Source organism: Lontra canadensis, unplaced genomic scaffold (genome assembly GCF_010015895.1).
Source record: "Lontra canadensis isolate GAN:19392208 unplaced genomic scaffold, GSC_riverotter_1.0 scaffold229, whole genome shotgun sequence".
NCBI classification, from domain to species: Eukaryota; Metazoa; Chordata; class Mammalia; order Carnivora; family Mustelidae; genus Lontra; species Lontra canadensis.
The window spans coordinates 319,647-338,372 of record NW_022631223.1 but is presented as its reverse complement, the minus strand read 5'-3'; the positions used below and the strand labels follow the sequence as shown (position 1 = coordinate 338,372).

The window sequence follows — 18,726 nt, the reverse complement described above, 5'->3', positions numbered from 1 at the left end:
CAATGAAATAGAAACCAAGAAAACAGAACAAATCAACAAAACTAGGAGCTGGTTCTTTGAGAGAATTAATAAGATTGATAAACCTTTGGCCAGATTTATCAAAAAGAAAAGAGAAAGGACCCAAATAAAATCATTAATGAAAGAGGAGAGATCACAACAAATACCAAAGAAATACAAACAATTATATGAGCCTATAATGAGGAGCTATATGCCAGCAAATTTAACAATCTGGAAGGAATGGATGCATTCCTAGAGACATATAAACTACCACAACTGAACCAGGAAGAAATAGAAAACCTGAACAGACCCATAACTAGTAAGGAGATTGAAACAGTCATCAAAAATCTCCAAACAAACAAGAGCCAGGGCCAGATGGCTTCCCAGGGGAATTCTACCAAACATTTAAAGAAGAATTAATTCCTAGTCTCCTGAAACTATTCCAAAAAACAGAAATGGAAGGAAAACTTCCAAACTCATGAGGCCAGCATCACCTTGGTCCCCAAACCATACAAGGATCCCACCAAAAAAAGAGAATTACAGACCAATACCCTTGATGAACACAGATGTGAAAATTCTCACCAAAATACTAGCCAATAGGATCCAACAATACATGAAAAGAATTATTCACCCTGACCATGTGGGACTTATTCCAGAGCTGCAAGGCTGGTTCAATATCCGCAAATCAATCAATGTGATAGAATACATTAATAAAAGAAAAATCAAGAACCATATGATACTTTCGATATATGCTGAAAAAGCATTTGACAAAGTACACCAACCCTTCCTGATCAAAACTCTTCAAAGTGTAGGTATAGAGGGCACATACCTCAATATCATCAAAGCCATCTCTGAAAAACCCACTGCAATATCATTCTCAATGGAGAAAAACTGATAGCTTTTCAGCTAAGGTCAGGAACACGGCAGTGTTGTCCACTATCACCACTGCTATTCAACATAGTACTAGAAGTCCTAGCTTCAGCAATCAGACAACAAAAAGAAATGAAAGGCACCCAAATTGGCAAAGAAGTCAAACTATCACTATTTGCAGATAATATGATATTTTATGTGGAAAACCCAATAGATTCCACTCCAAATCTGCTAGAACTTATACAGGAATTCAGTAAAGTGTCAGGATATAAAATCAAAGCACAGAAATCAGTTGCATTTCTTTACACCCAAAAACAAGACAGAAGAAAGAGAAGGAGTCAATCCCATTTACAATTGTACCCAAAACCATAAGATACCTACGAATAAACCTAACCAAAGTGGCAAGGAATCTATACTCAGAAAACTATAAAGGACTCGTGAAAGAAATTGAGGAAGACGCAAATAAATGGAAAAATGTTCCATGCTCATGGATTGGAAGAACAAATACTGTGAAAATGTCTATGCTACCTAAAGCAATCTACACGTTTAATGCAATCCCTATCAAAATACCATCTTTTTTTTTTCAAAGAAATGGAACAAATAATCCTAAATTTATTTGGAACCAGAGAAGACCTCAAATAGCCAGAGGAATGTTGAAAAAGAAAGCCAAAGTTGGTAGCATCACAATTCCAGACTTCGAGCTCTATTACAAAGCTGTCATCATCAAGACAGTATGGTAGTGGCACAAAAACAGACACATAGATCAATGGAACAGAATAGAGAGCCCAGAAATAGACCCTCAACTCTATGGTCAACTAATCTTCAACAAAGCAGGAAAGAATGTCCAATGGAAAAAAGACAGCCTTTTCAACAAATGGTGTTGGGAAAATCGGACAGCCACATGCAGAAAAATCAAACTGGGCCATTTCCTTATACCACACACAAAATTAGACTCCAAATAGATGAAGGACCTCAATATGAGAAAGGAATCCATCAAAATCCTTGAGGAGAACACAGGCAGCAACCTCTTTGACCTCAGCCACAGCAATTTCTTCCTAGGAAAATCGCCAAAGACAAAGGAAGCAAGGGCAAAAATGAACTATTGGGACTTCATCAAGATCAAAAGCTTTTGCACAGTAAAGGAAACAGTTAACAAAACCAAAAGACAACTGACAGAATGGGAGAAGATGTTTGCAAGTGACATATCAGATAAAGGGCTAGTATCCAAGACCTATAAAGAGCTTATCAACCTCAACACCTCAAGAAATGGGCAGAGGACATGAACAGACATTTCTGTGAAGAAGACATCCACATAGCTAACAGACACATGAAAAAATTGCTCCACATCACTTGGCATCAGGGAAGTAGAAATCAAAACCACAATGAGATACCACCTCACACTAGTCAGAATGGCTGAAATTAACAAGTCAGGAAATGACAGATGCTGGCGAGGATGTGGAGAAAGGGGAACCCTCCTACACTGTTGGTGGGAATGCAAGCTGATGCAACCACTCTGGAAAACAGCATGGAGATTCCTCAAAAAGTTGAAAATAGAGCTACCCTATGACCCAGCAATTGCACTACTGGGTATTTACCCTAAAGATACAGATGTCATGATCCAAAGGGGCATGTGCATCTGAATGTTTATAGCAGCAATGTCCACAGTAGCCAAACTATGGAAAGAATCTAGATGTCCATCAACAGATGAATGGATAAAGAAGATGTGGTATATATGTACAATGGCATACTATGCAGGCATCAAAAGAAATGAAATCTTGCCATTTGTGACGACATGGATTGAACTAGAGGGTATTATTCTTAGAGAAATAAGTCAATCGGAGAAAGACAACTATCATACGATCTCCCTGATATGAAGAAGTGAAGATGCAACGTGGCGGGTTTGGGAAAAGAATAAATGAAACAAGATGGGATCAGGAGGGAGACAAACCATAAGAGATGCTTAATCTCACAAAACAAACTGAGGGTGGCTGGGGGGCGGGGGGGGGGAGGGAGAGGGTGGGTGGATGTTGGGGAGGGTATGTGGTCTGGTGAGTCCTGTGATGTGTAAACCTGGCGATTCACAGACTTGTACCCCTGGGACCAATAATACATTATATGTTTATAAAAAAATATTTTAAAAAAGCTGTTTTTCAGAGTCTGAAAAACAATCTGAAGGGTTTGAAGAGGTGGGGGGGGTGGGAGGTTGGGGGAACCAGGTGGTGGGTATTAGAGAGGGCACAGATTGCATGGAGCACTGGGTGTGGTACAAAAACAATGAATACTGTTATGCTGAAAATAAATTTTAAAAAAGTTAAAAAAATAAAATAAAATAATTAAGAGGTCAAGCAAAAAATAAATAAATAAAATAAAATAAAAAACAACCCTCAAAAAAAAAAAAGCTGCACACACAAGTAAGAAGTTATTCCTAGGGAAAACTGGAAGGATAGCTTATGGATATTTTTTGCATTATCTGTTCAGCCTTTATGTTCATCTAAACCTATTCTGAATCCTGTCCAGTAAGTTATAAAGTTTGGAAACAGTGATTCAGGGAGAACTCTGTATCTCCCTATAATCCAGATTCAGGTAAGTTCTTTGATACCTAAAGATTTAGTTTTGTTTTGTTTTGTTTTGTTTGTAAAAAATTTTCAGTGTTCCAAGATTCATTGTTTATGCACCATAGCCAGTGCTCCATGCAATAAGTGCCCTTCTTAATAACCTCCAGCAGGCTAACTCATCCCTCCAAACCCTCCCTTCCAAAATCCTCAGGTGGTTTCTAAGAGCCCATAGTCTCTCATGCTTTGTCTGTCCCTCCAATTTCCCACAATTCACTTTTCCTTATTATTTCCTATAAGACTGAACCCAACTTTGAGTTCAATACTAACACTAGTTGACTAGGTAAATTTAAATTTATACACAGGAATTATAGAAAATGTGCCATCACTTTTGCTTTTTTGTTTGTTTGTTTGTTTTTTGTGATCTAGTAGCATATGGTACTTGTGAGAGACAGAGTAGTCTAGATCAACTTCAGGAGGAAATTTCCACCATACCTTCCTCTTGCTCTTCATGGTTTGGGGCCTATTGTGGGGCGAGAAGCAGCCTTGAATGGTCTGCCTCCTCAGGACAGGTAATTTCCTGACCTGGCCAGCACATTGTCGTCTATCCTCCAGACACTGTCCTGGGAAAGATATAACAGAGGAGAGGGCTGTTAGCAACTTGCCATCAGAAGACCAGAAGGAAATTAGTCGTACTTTATACATGTTTCAGTCCTCTGACCCCTTTTCCTCAGCTGCCCACCAGACACTCTTGGATCATCGTGGGAGTGAGGACAATGCTGCAGTGTTGTGCACTTAAAACCCCTTTAGACAGGTTTTATGGACAAATGTATTTTTCTTTAGCTGAGACACTAGAGAAACACCACACAGCACAGTGAGCTGTCATTTGTACCTTTTGTTTCAGCTCTCAGCTGCTTATAGACATTCACTTAATATGGCCCCAAATAATGAAATTGCATATTGTTACTCTACTTTGTGATTCCCCTACCTGAATTGGATTGAGAAATGAGAGAGAGAGAGAGAGAGAGAATATGAGAGATTTCTAACTGAGAAAAGGAAAGATGACCTTACCTTAGGAAGAGATGGGATGCCTTCCTCCACACTATCCTCAGCAACATTCTCCAGCGGGTGCTCTGGAGGATCTGGAAGACACAGCGGAAGTGTCAGGACATCACTTGTGGTGCTCAGGAATTATTGAGGGAGCTTTGCTTGAGGTGAACACAGAGCCACGGTGCATGAGTGTGATGTGTGAACAAATGAGGACTGAGCTGCTCCTAGGCCCACCTACTTAGTGGATGAAAAAATGCAAAGCAGAGTAGTAGGAAAGTAGTGAGAAACAGCTTTTCCTTTTTAGCAAAGGGGCTCTAATCAGTGTGAAATAGTCAATGTGAAATCAGGCAAACACTAACGGCAGGCCTTGTTTCCATAACAGAGTCCCGTGATGCATCTTACCCAGTGTAAATTCCCTCTTCTCCACATATTGAAGGACTATTTCAACTTCCATGTGTACATTCACACAGATCTCACATCATCAGCTAGTCCTTTGGTTTTTCCTTATTTTATTGGGATGTCTTATCCATCGTATTTATGCTTTGAGTCATCTGTAAGTGTACGCTCAGAAGTGTTAATTTCATTCAGAGTTCTTTGTATCCATTCCTACAATTTACCCATGATACCCAATTTTCACCAGGTTGAAAATACCTCTGGACCCATGAAGAAATAGCTCCATCTTCCCTCCTGCCTTTGTCCTTTGAATTTGCCTATTCTGTATAAGGCCTGTCAGTGGAATCCTACAATACAGGTTTTTCTCTGCCTGCAAATTCCAGTTGTGATTCATGCTGCTGGGAACATAGGAATAAAGATCATGTATGTTGCCATATGGGGGATCGTTGACATATGAATTTGTCAAAACTCAGAGAAAATCTAATCGCAAGAAATACAATGTAATGTAAATTATGCCCTGAGCATGAATAAAAATATATGGATGTGGTCACACTGATTGTAAAAAAAAAAAAAAAAAAAAGATCCACACCCAAGTAAGAAGTTATTCCTAGGGAAAACTGGAGGGGGAGATTATGGAAATTTCCTGAATTCTCTGTTCGGCCTTTATGCTCATCTAAACCTGTTTCGAATCCTGTCCAGTAAGTTATAAGGTTTGGAATCAGTGATTCAGGGAGAGCTCTATATCTCCCTATATTCCACACTTAGATAAGTTCTATGATTTACCTAAAGATATTGTTTCTTTTTTTTATGTAAAGAATTTTCAGTGTTCCAGGATTCATTGTTTGTGTGCCACAGCCAATGCTCCATGCAATATGTGCCCTTCTTAATACCTTTCAGCAGGCTAACTCATCCCTCCATACCCTCTCTTCCAAAATCCTCAAGTGGTTTCTAAGAGCCCATAGTCTCTCATGCTTTGTCTGCCCCTCCAATTTCCCACAATTCACTTTTCCTTAATATTTTCCATAATATTGAACCCAACTTTGAGTTCAATACTACCACCAGTTGACTAGATAAATTTAAATTTATACACAGGAAATTACAGAAAAATGTGCCATTCCTTTTGCTTTTGTTTTTGTTTTTGTTTTTGATTTTTGTGATCTATTAACATATGGTACTTAGTGAGAGAGAGAGTAGTCTGGATCAACTTCAGGAGGAAATTTCCACAATATCTTCCTCTTGCTCATCAATGGGTTGGAGCATATTGTGGGGCAAGAAGCGGCCTTTCCTGTTCTGTCTCCTCAGGACAGGTGATTTTCCTGACTCAGCCAGCACATCGTTGTGTGTCACCCAGACACAGTCCTGGGAGAGAGATAACAGAGGAGAGGGCTGTTGACAACTTGCAGGCAGAAGACCAGAGGGAAATTAGTCATACTTTATACACGGTTCAGTCCTCTAACCCCTTCTTCCTCAGCTACCCAGCAGATACTCTTGGATCAAGATGCTATAGTGTTTGTGCACTTGAAAACCCCAGGAGACAAGTTTAATGGACAAATATATTTCTTTAGCTAAGACACTAGTGAAATGCCACAAGTACAGTGAGCATATGTGGTCCCTCAGAGATTATGGGGACACCCCTTCACCTGAGTTCCCTCATCTAGGATATAGAAATGAGGCAACCATTTATTTGCCCCAAGTAAAGCCATAGGAAAGGAAAGGATTTGTGCTTGATCATTGTTCTGTAATTTTCAGGTATTGAATGGCTAGAGAATGAGGTGTATACTTGGTAGTAGGTGAAGCCAGAGATGGGAGGAGGATGGCTCCACAGCAAGGGAGGATGGAATTTAGTCTTTAGCCTTTACATGGGACAGATATGTCACAGCTCATGGGGATTATATATTATCCTCTGCTGTGATCCCACATCAGCATTGTTGACATGCACGCAAGCAGGGATCCTCGCCCATGTTTTACAGTGAAGCTGCTGGAAAACTCATCAGAATTGTTGAAAATTAGGGAACTTAAAATGTAAGGAGCAGAAGAAATGCCCGGAGTAGCCACAGTGATGAATGATGGGTTTAGAGCAGGAATGTATTTAGATCGAGGGCATGGGTATCCCTGACCTTCTGAGACCCACCTGGGGTCCTTGTGAAAATGCTTTGGACCCCTGTACCATGACTCTCCTCAGTTTCTCCAAGCACCTTGCCCCACACTTTCTAAGGTGTATGGTGGGTGCCCTGGAAGAAGCGTCTAACCAGAGAAAAATCCAAATCCAAATCTTAACTCAGCCATATAACTCTATGAATCAGTCCCTGACTCCAGAATGGTGTAACAAATTAAATCTGTGGTTCTCAGCGACTTGCTTTTGATCTGGCAAAGGTCTGAGAGCCTTGGACTAAGGCCTGGCCAAGAGTGGGCCTGGCTACCCTGGCTAAGTGTGCACCTACTTCCTCCTTCTGTCCTCCTACACATCCTGTCCCAAGTCTCAGTATTGCTCATCCTCTCCAGATTGCATAGCGGCAAGGAACAAGCTCCTGCCTCCTCTTAGAAGATTCCCTCTATGGGCACAGCTTGGAGATCCCACCCCTGGACTCTCTTTGAGACCATCGGGCAAACACTGCATCAGTCAGTTGCAAAATACTCATTCCACCAGGGCAAAGACACTGCCCCTTCTCACCCACAGTCCCCAGCATCCCTCAAACAGCCAATGAATGTGTCCACAGTAACCCACAAACTCCTGTAAGAATTTACAGTTTCATTCCTTATAAAAACCTCTGTGTTTAGACTGCTAATAATTGCCCTCAGATTCTGACATGTACATTGAGGAAGACTTGACTGGTAATTCTCCGCTAATTCTCGAAAAGTAATGACTATTGCTGCAGGGTAACATTCTCCTGATCCGTTGAAGGCAGTGTGGCGTGTTTCCACGTGTTTTCTATGTAAGAATGTGTACAACACTGGGATTTGGAAATAGAACATTTTCCTAAATATCAGAAGATATTACAAGCAGTCAGCTTGATAGAAGAATGACAAGCATACAGTAATACAAAAATTACAAAATACGTTTAGATAACCCCATAGACCACTGGGATGGCGCAAATTAAAAAACGAAAAGTAATTATGGAATACAAATCCTTGACCTCTTGGTTAGGTTTATTCCTAGCTGTCTTACAGTTTTTGGTGCAATTGCAAATGGGATTGATTCCTGAATTTCTCTTTCTTCAGTCACATTGTTAGTGTATAGAAACGCCACTGATTTCTGTGCATTGATCTTGTATCCTGCCACAATGATGGATTGCTGTGAGTTCTAGCAATTTTGGGGTGGCGGCTTTTGGGTTTTTCACATAAAGTATCATGTTATCTGTGAAGAAAGAGAGTCTGAGTTCTTCTCTGTGGATTTGAATGCATTTCATTTCTTTGTGTTGTCTGATTGCTGAGGCTAGGACTTCTAGTATTATGTTGAACAATAGTGGTGGGGGTAGGCATCCCTCTCGTGTTCCTGACCTTAAGGAAAATTTCTCAGGATGAATACCCATCTTTTGTATCAACATGGATGGGACTGAAGGAGATTATGCTGAGTGAAATAAGACAAACAGAGAGAGTCAATTATCACATGGTTCCGCTTAAATGTGGAGCGTAAGGAATAACACAAAGGACATGCGGAGATGGAGAGGAGAAGTGAGTTGGGGGAAGCTGGAGGGGTAGATGAACCATGAGAGGCTGTGGACCCTGAGAAATAAGCTGAGGGTTTTGGAGGGGTGGGGGGTTTGGAGGTTGGGTGAACCTGGTGGTGGTTATTATGGAGGGCACATATTGCATGGAGCACTAGGTGTGGTGCATAAACAATGAACTCTGGAACACTGAAAAGAAATTAAAAATAAATTTAAAGTTAAAAAAAAGTTTCTCAGGTTTTCCCCATTAACAATGATTTTTGCTTTGGGCTTTTATAAATGAGTTTTATGATATTGAGTTATGTTCTCTCTATCCATACACCTTGTAGGGGTTTAATCATGTAAGGATAAATTGTTTTGTCAAATTCTACTTTCTGCATCAATTGAGAGGATCATATGATTCTTGTATTACCTTCTATTAATGTGATCTATTGTTTTGATTGATTTGCGAGTGTTAAACAACCTCTTTGCATCCCAGGAATAAATTTCACTTGGTCATCGTGAATAATCCTTTTAATGTGCTATTGGAGCCTATTGGCTAGGAACTTGGTGAGAATTTTGGCATCCATGTGCATCAGGGAGAGTGTTGTGTAATATTCCTTTTTGGTGAGCTCTTTGGTTTAGGGATCCAGGTAATGCTGGCCTCATAGAGTGAGTTTGGACTTTTCCATCTTTTTCTCTTTTTTGAAACAGCCTCAGTAGAATAGGTATATTTTCATGGGTATTCAGAGTGGCACATGTTGTGATGAGCAATGGATGGTATATGCAACTAATGAATCGTTGATCACTCTATCAAAAACCAATGATACATGGGGCGCCTGGGTGGCTCATTGGGTTAAGCCTCTGCCTTCAGCTCAGGTCATGATCTCAGGGTCCTGGGATTGAGCCCCACATCGGGCTCTCTGCTCAGGGGAGAGCTCGCTTCCACCTCTTTCTCTGCCTGCCTCTCTGCCTACTTGTGATCTCTCTCTCTCTCTCTCTTTCTCTGCAAATGAATAATTTTTTTTTAAAAAAAGTTATTTTTTCTGCAGTACCTTTACTTTAGCTAAGTAAACTTAGCTTGTGCATTTGGAATTTTTCTAACTTTATGAGAGGCTATGTAATTCCATCTTAGGACAGACTTTGCAGTTGTCCTACAGGTTTTGGGCTGAAGTGTTTTCATTCTCATTAGTTTCCATGAATTGTTTAAGTTCTTCTTTAATTTCCTGATTGACTCAATCATTCTTCAGCAGGATGTTCTTTAATTTCCATGTGTTTAGGATCCTTCCACATTTCCTCTTGTGACTGAGTTCTAGTTTCAAAGTATCATGGTCTGAAAATATGCAGGGAATAATCTCAATCTTTTGGTATCAGTTGAGACCTGATTTGTGTCCCAGTATGTGGTCCCTCTGCACTCGAGAAGAATGAATGTTCTGTTGTTTTAGGATGGATTGTTCTGTATATATCTGTGAAGTCCTGGTCCAGTGTGTCATTCAAAGTCCTTGTTTCCTTGTTGATCTTCTGTTTGGATGATCTGTTCATTGCTGGGAGTGGAGTGGTTAAGTCTATTATTATATATTTTCTGTGTATTTCCTTAAGTTTGTTTTTAATTTGTTTGTATAATTGGCTGCTCCCAAGTTACGAGCAAACATATTTATAATTATTAGATATCCTTTAAGATAGATCCTTTTGACTTAATAAGTTGTTCTTCTTCATCTCTTATTACTGTCTTTGCCTAAAATCTAGTTTGTGGGATATAAGGACTGTCAATCCACCTTTCTTTAGATGTCTATTATGTCAAATGGTCCACCACCCTCTCACTTTCTCTCTGGAGGTATCTTTGGGTGTAAAGTGATTCTTTTGTCACAGCATACCAAGGGGTCTTTTTTTTCTTTTTATTCCAATCCGATATCTTGTATCTTTTGATTGGATATGGAGTCCATTTACTTTCAGATTAATTACTGAAGATTATGTAAAGTCACTGTTTCTGTTGATTGCCTCTGTCCCTTTCTTCCTCTGTTCCTTTTGGGTTACCCCTTCACCTAATCCCCTTTAATATTTCTTGCAGAATGGGTTTAGTGTTCACAAATTCCTTTCATTTTTTTTCCCCTGCAAATGCTTTATCTCTCCTTCTATTTTGAATGAGAGTCCTGTTGGATAAAGTGTTCTTGGTTGCATACTTTTCCTATTTACCACACTGAATATATCATACTGGACCTTTTTGGCCTGCTAGATCTCTGTGGACAACTCTGCTGCCAGCCTATGTTTCTACCCTTGTAGTTTAAAGACCTCCTGTCCTGAGCTGTTTTCAGGATTTTCTCTTTATATTTGAAATTTGCAAGCTTCGCTATTATATGTCCAGGTGTTGACCTACTTTTCTTGATTTTGAGAGGGCTTCTCTGTGCTTCCTGGACTTGAATGCCTGTTCTTTTCTGAGGTGAGGGAAGTTCTCAGCTCTAATTTGCTCAAATAATTTGCCCCTCTCTCCTGTTTCTCATCTCTTGGACCCCTATTACTTGGATACTGTTTCTCTTTATGGAATCAGTGAGTTCTCTGCATCTCTGTTCATGATCCACTAGTTTTCTATTGCTCTTCTTTTTGTCTTCCTATTCCTTTCCCATAATTTTTTTCAATGTCTCTGACTCACTCTTCTGTCTCATTCATCCTGGCTTTGATAGCCTCCATTGGGACTACATCTCCAAAATAGCATGTTTAATTTCCACCTGCCTACAGATTTTAGGTCTTTAATTTCTTCTGTAAGGGATGCTCTAGTGTCTTCTATGATTTTTTTTTCAAGTGTAGCTAGTATCTATATATTCATTGTCTTAAATTCTAGTTCGGAAATCTTCCTTATATCTGTCTTGCTTAAAATGGCCCTGTTACTACCTCTTCTTTCTTTTAGAGTGAGTACTACATCCAGTCCTTTTACAGGTGAATTGGCCCTTCTTGTCATTATTTCCAGAAATGAATATGAGAAAGAGAGAAGAAAGTAGTAACACAATGACAACAGGAAACAAAACAAAACAAAGCATACCAGAAAAAAGAAAACAAACACAAAACCAAATAAGAAACAAGAAACAAAACAAAACAAAATGTGAAACAAGGCCCTGGGTATGTTTTGTTCTGCTTGTTAGAAGAATCTAGATCCCAGTGTATGGAAGAAAGAAAAACAAAAAGGAAATAAAATATAATGAAAGGAAACAGTATTTAAAATATGTATGATGTATATGTAAGAATAAAGGTTACAAAAGAATAAAAGAATAATTGAGAACATAAGAACATTTAAAGAAATATAATGCAGCAAGAATAAAAATAAAAACAGAAAAGCAACGATATCGGTATATACTGTTTTCCCTAAGACCTGAAGGTCTGCATCCCTGTATGATCAGAAAACTTCATAGGAGACAGTTGTTCCTGCTCCTCATTTCAGGGAGGACCAGGTCGCACTGATTCTCATGTACACTAACCCTAGTGGAAATGTACCTCTGGTGCACAGGGAGGCAGAAGTCAGTGCAAGTGGCTCTGGATTCTACTATGTGGTGCTGCTTTGGTCCTGGCAGGCTTTTAGTAACAAATGGGTGAGATGAATATGGCAGTGCCCTGCTCTCTATAGCCCCAGAGCTGATAGTTCCTGAACCTCACTCTTCAGATAGCCCTCACAGAAGAGTAGAAAATCACTCTTGTCTCCCCGGTTTCCATGAGAACTCTGTGTTCCCCCAGCCTGTGACCTATTGTTTTTATCTCAGGTGGGTGACTGAGTTTCAAATCTCTAAATTTTCTAGAGTTCTGCGGTGCAGACCTCCACTCTTCCTTCTTCGGGAGGGAGGGGAGTGTCTCTATGCTTCTCTCTTTTTCTGGGCCCCTGTCAGGGAAGACCAAGCAGACGTTCAGTTTATGGCAACCCAGGGCAGAAAACCTTCACCTGGACTCACTGTTTGCAGCGGGCTTTCCTTTTCTTGTTCCCGGGAAATCTGCCACACTTAGACACCCTTGTTCTTCTTGTGGCCATGGGGACACTGAGACCACGGAGTCCCACCTGGGATTCTGCCCTGCTTTGCCAAGTGAGCACCTTTAAGCCAGGGACATGGCCCACTGTAGCAGACTACTAGCTCCAATTTTGCTCTCTTCCACTTTGAACACTTTAGCCTCCTTAAGCAGGCTCCCTCCCCTCCACTGTATCCTCAGACATATCATCCCATAATCAAGGCTCTGCACCTACTACCTTCCAAAAAGTGGTTGCTCTTCTACTTGGACATTTGCAGCATTTCTTTTCTCAAATCTAATGGATTTTGTAGGTATTCAGAATGATTTGGTAACTACCTAGCTGTATTGAAGGGACAAGACAAGCTTAGGGTTGCCTACCCCTCTGCCATGTTAAATCACAGTGATCACTGTTGCAAATTCTTTAGCACACACACCCCATCGCAACCACTGATGAATTTGCTGTAAGTATGGGAACACTCTCATTTTTATCTTATCGTGTTCACTTCTACCTTGGTTTGTGCAGCTGGTCACTTCCCTAACTATGGCCAGTTATGATGATCATAGTATAAGAGTGGGTGTGATTAGATGTTGAATGATGAACCATAACACACATATGATCCCAGAGTTGTGACTATCTAAAGTGTTTAGAACAGCACTGTTTGTGGGCACCTGTGTGGCTCAGTCAGTTAAGGGTCCAACTCCTGACTTTGGCTCAGGCCATGATCTCAGGGTTCTGAGACTGAGCCCTGCATCTGGCTCCATGCTCAGTGGGGAGTCTGTTTACGATTCCCCCTTTCTCCCTCTCACCCAACCCGTCCTCTCTCTCTTTTTCTCCCTCTCTCTTTCTCTGCCTCAAATATACAAATAAGTCTTTAGGGAAAAGAAAAGATTCATTATATATTTTCATCCTACCCACTGCTGAAAATATATTGATTCTTTTTTCTTCTTCAGATTTGATTTATCTTCTTAAGATATTTTTTCAGTGTTCCAGAATTCACTGTTTAAGAAACACAACCAAGGCTGTATGTAATATGTGCCCTCCATAATACCCACCACCAGGCTCACCCAGCCTCCACACCCCTCCCTGCCAAAACCCTCAGTTTGTTTCTCAAGAGTCCACAGTCTCTTGTAGTTCGTCTCCCCCTACAATTTCCCTGAAATCACTTCTCCTCTCCATCTCTGCATGTCCTCCGTGTTATTCTTTATGGTCCACAAATAACAAAAACCATATGATAATTCACTCTCTCTGCTTGACTTATTTCACTCAGCATAATCTCTTCCAGTCCCATCATGTTGCTACAATAGTTGGGTATTCATCCTTTCTGATGGAGGCATAATACACCATAGTATATATGGACCATATATTCTTTATCCATTTGTCAATTGAAGGGCATCTTGGTTCTTTCCACAGTTTGGTGACTGAGGCCACTGCTGCTATAAACATTGGGGTGTGGATGGCCATTCATTTCACTACATCTGTATCTTTGTGGTAAATACCCAGTAGTGCAATTGCAGGGTCACAGGGGAGCTCTAATTTTAATGTCTTAAGGAATCTCCACACTGTTTTCCAAAGTGGCTGCACCAACTTGCATTCCCTCCAACAGGATAAGAGGGTTCCCCTTTCTCCACATCCTCTCCAACACATGTTGTTTCCTGTCTTGCTAATTTTGGCCATTCTAACTGGTGTAAGGTGGTATCTCAATGTGGTTTTAATTTGAATCTCCCTGATGGCTAGTGATGATGAACATTTTTTCATGTGTCTGATAGCCTTTTGTATGTCTTCATTGGAGAAATGTCTGTTCATATCTTCTGCCCATTTTTTGATATGATTATCTGTTTTGTGTGTGTTGAGTTTGAGGAGTTCTTTATAGATCCTGGATATCAACCTTTTGTCTGTACTGTCATTTGCAAATATCTTCTCCCATTTCGTGGGTTGCCTCTTTGTTTTATTGACTGTTTCTTTTGTGGTGCAGAAGCTTTTGATTTTGATGAAGTCCCAAAAGTTCATTTTTGCTTTTTTTTCCTTTGCCTTTGGAGACATATCTTGAAAGAAGTTGCTGTGGCTGATATCGAAGAGGTTACTGCCTATGTTCTCCTCTAGGATTCTGATGGATTCCTGTCTCATGTTGAGGTCTTTTATCCATTTTGAGTTTATCTTTGTGTACGGTGTAAGAGAATGGTCGAGTTTCATTCTCCTACAGTTAGAATGGCCAAAATTAGCAAGACAGGAATCAACATGTGTTGGAGAGGATGTGGAGAAAAGGGAACCCTCTTCCACTGTTGGTGGGAATGCAAGTTGGTACAGCCACTTTGGAAAACAGTGTGGAGATTCCTCAAGAAATTAAAAATAGAGCTTCTCTATGACCCTGTAATTGCACTACTGGGTATTTACCCCAAAGATACAGATGTAGTGAAAAGAAGGGCCATCTGTACCCCAATGTTTATAGCAGCAATGGCCATGGTTGCCAAACTCTGGACAGAACCAAGATGCCCCTCAACGGACAAATGGATAAGGAAGATGTGGTCCATATACACTATGGAGTATTATGCCTCCATCAGAAAGGATGAATACCCAACTTTTGTAGCAACATGGATGGGACTGGAAGAGATTATGCTAGTGAAATAAGTCAAGCAGACAGAGTCAATTATCATATGGTTTCACTTATTTGTGGAGCATAACAAATAGCATGGAGGACAAGGGGAGAAGGAGAGGAGAAGGGAGTTGAGGGAAATTGGAAGGGGAGGTGAACCATGAGAGACTATGGACTCTGAAAAACAATCTGAGGGTTTTGAAGGAGTGGAGGGTGGGAGGTTGGGGAAACAGGTGGTTGGTATTAGAGAGGGCACAGATTGCATGGAGCACTGGGTGTGGTGCAAAAACAATGAATACTGTTACGCTGAAAAGAAATAAAATAAAATAAAATAATAAAAAATAAAATATAAAGCATGTTTAAAAAATCTTTTAAAAAAATAAAAACTATTTTATAGAAATCTGCAAAAAAAAAAAGAACAAGAATCATGACAATGAATTTTAAAAAAAGAAAGAAAGAAAAATTATATCTATGAGATATACAGATTTTGGGGCAATGCCAGGAGCTTAATGTATTGCTTTCCCCTGATGTTGGGGTTTTACAGTTTTATGGGGACCGTGTGGTGGTTGTCCTCTTGTTCTTTTGGCTTCTCTTTTAGGGGAAGTGCCTGCCACTTGTTTTTCAGTCAACCCTGCTTGGGCTGAGTTGCCCTACTCCCTATCAAGGGGCTGAGCTCTGTGGAAACCGTTTTTTCAGGTTTTGTTCTCTGGAGGTTTTGATCATTGACAGCTTTTGTGGCTTTTTGAGGTTTAGTGGAAAGTAACTGTCCTCACTGAGACCTCTGCATCAGAGAGAAACCTCAGTCTGCTCCCCTCTAGATGGTCCAGAACATACAGACTCGCCCTCTGCAAACTCTGCTGAACCCTGTAAACTCCCACAGGCCATGCACATCTCCAGCCATCAACTCAGTGGTTGTTTGAGGCCTCCGCTTGCCTCTACATCCCCGTGTCACTAAAACCGTGAGTGATATTAGTCCAGGCAAACCTGAACCTGGGTGACTGCCATTGCCCGGACTGTGTCTGGGACCCTTCCCATTCCAGGTGCACTCACACCCGGTGGAGGTGCAGGGCACGGAAGGCTGTGGTCAGAGGGACCCCAACCACAGTCTGTGCCAGGTTCTCTCAGGTATGGGCTGGGTGCACTCAGACCCTGCAGCCAGTCATGGAAGGCTGTGGACTAGAGACTGCTGACTGGCACCCACACCAGGCTCTCTCAGGTACAGGTGGGGGTGCGTCCAGCCCCAGCGGTGGTGCAAGCAGTGGAAAGCTTCTGACTCAGGGACCACCAACTGGAGCTCCCACCGGGCTCTCTCTGGCATGGGTGGTTGCCAACAGTGACCATCCTGGAACCATGGGCTTAGGCCTATGCCCATGCCCAGCTGATTCTACCAGTTCCCCCTTAAGATCTTTTGCGCTTTTTGAGTACTTTTAGCTAGTATCCAAGTTAATGCTGGTCCCCAACCACAGGGCACTTTTGTATTGGGGTATTATTTCCAATGGGTCACTTCTGGAGGCTCCCTCCCCCTTCTGTTTATCCTCCAATTACAGTCCGAGCATTCCCACTCAGCTTTACCTCTTCACTGCTGTCTTCTGCTCCCCCTAGAGATCCAGAAGTGCATAATCTTACATCTCAGGCTGATTTCATGGGTGTTCACTGTGTTCCAGTAGATTTTTAGATCACTTTAGGGGACTGGTTGAAACAGGGTCTCCTACTTCTCTGCCATCTTGCCCCTTCTCCTGGCCTTACATCCTATTTTAAAAAAATCAGTGAGAGTAGCTAACTATATCTCCTCCTTTTTCCAACAATAGGGTATGAAAGAGAGCTTTTGCAGAGGGGACAAGCTGAGGTTACTTTTTATTAGAAAGATTAATACTCTTCCAGTTTGTGGTCTGATATGTATGGACCTCGGACATCATCACTCTTGTCATTGTAAAGAGACCTGACGAACAAGCTGAAAATCAACAATTCATCAGAAATCCATCAGAGAACTGAGATCTCAAGGCAAAATGCCACGACAAAAGCTGGAGAGACAGATGAATACAGAACAGTCACAGCCTCAGAAGTACAAGAGTCTGCAGGAGCCAGGATCTGGGCTGCAAATGTTACGCTGTGACTAAAGATTCTCTGGAGGCTCTGTTAGCATGGCTGGAAGGTGAAAATCTCCAGGAGGGTGGGTAATTCTGGTGGGGGCCTCCACACTTCTACGATTTATCTCTAGTAGCCCCACCACATTGTCATGATGAAGGTTGAGGAAAAGTCGTTCAACTTCCATCTGGAGGAGAAGAGAAGCAACCATCAGGAAAACACCAAGTGCCCTCTGTTCTTTGGAGAAAGGAAATCCCCCGGTCCAGACCCCTCTAGGTTTCTATGTAGAGGAAGGGACCTCTTGCCGTCTAGCTTCCTCTATTCTCTTAGCTAATGGGTAAAAGGTCTGAGAAGTACTTCTAAAGGCCATGTCCCAGGGACACACTTTCACTAAAACCCTGAGATCTAACCATACAACTACACAACACTTCCCCTACCTTTCCACTACATTAATGTGGCTCTGATACCAAGACATGATTTCAGCTGAAAGAATGTAACTCTCAGACTTTACTGTAGAAAAAGTATCCAGGAAAACCCAAAGCAAACAGTAGAGACAAACAACAAAAACCTCCTACAAAATACAAAGCACCTCAGAGGAATCTATAGCTTAAAACATTATGGCTCATAGCAAACAGTGAGCCTGAAAAAAAAAAAAGTCATAATGTTTCTCCTGTATTAGATTTTTTAGCTATTTAAATTTTTTTTGCCAAAGCGAAATAATTTAGTATGAAAAAATGTCATTTGCTGTTCCTACAGTATTTTTTTAAAAGGTACAGTGTGGTTAATTTTGAAACAATTTGCATTTAGCCAAATGTCATACCATTTATACAATCTGTCAATGTAGCAAATGAGATAAGAAGAAATAAAAAATATGACAAAATTAAAAAAAAAAACAGTGAGCATGGAGTAACTCTCAGAACATTAAAAACAAAACAAAACAACCCCCCCCAAAAATAACAACAAAACAACACCTCACATTAGAGGAAGATATACTACAGTAGTTTTTGCTCAATTCATCATGTCCAGATTTCCACCAAACATTACAAAGCATGTTAAATGGCAAAAACAGCACAGTTCGAGGAAACAGAGCTCACAGCAGAACCAGACTGGGATATGACTGAGATTGGGGAATTATAAAACTGGGAATTTCATTCTTCTACATATAGCTGTCCAGTTTTCCCAGCACCATTTACTGAAGAAATTGTCTTTTTTCCACTGTATATTGTTTTCCTGCTTTGTCGAAGATTACTTGACCGTAAAGTTGAGGGTCCATATCTGGGCTCTCTACTCTGTTCCACTGGTCTATGTGTCTGTTTTTATGCCAGTACCATGCTGTCTTGGTGATCACAGCTTTGTAGTAAAGCTTGAAATCTGGTAATGTGATGCCCCCAGTTTTATTTTTGTTTTTCAACATTTCCTTAGCAATTCGGGGTCCCTTCTGATTCCATACAAATTTCTGGATTATTTGCTCCAGCTCTTTGAAAAATACCGGTGGAATTTTGATCAGAATGGCTTAAAAGTATAGATTGCTCTAGGCAGTATAGACATTTTAACAATGTT

At 40.8% G+C, this 18,726-nt stretch overlaps 1 pseudogene; it reads left to right on the top strand.

Moving 5' to 3' along the window:
• LOC116862246 overlaps nt 1-18,726 on the top strand; it is a 56,295-nt pseudogene that overhangs the window by 13,096 nt on the left and 24,473 nt on the right.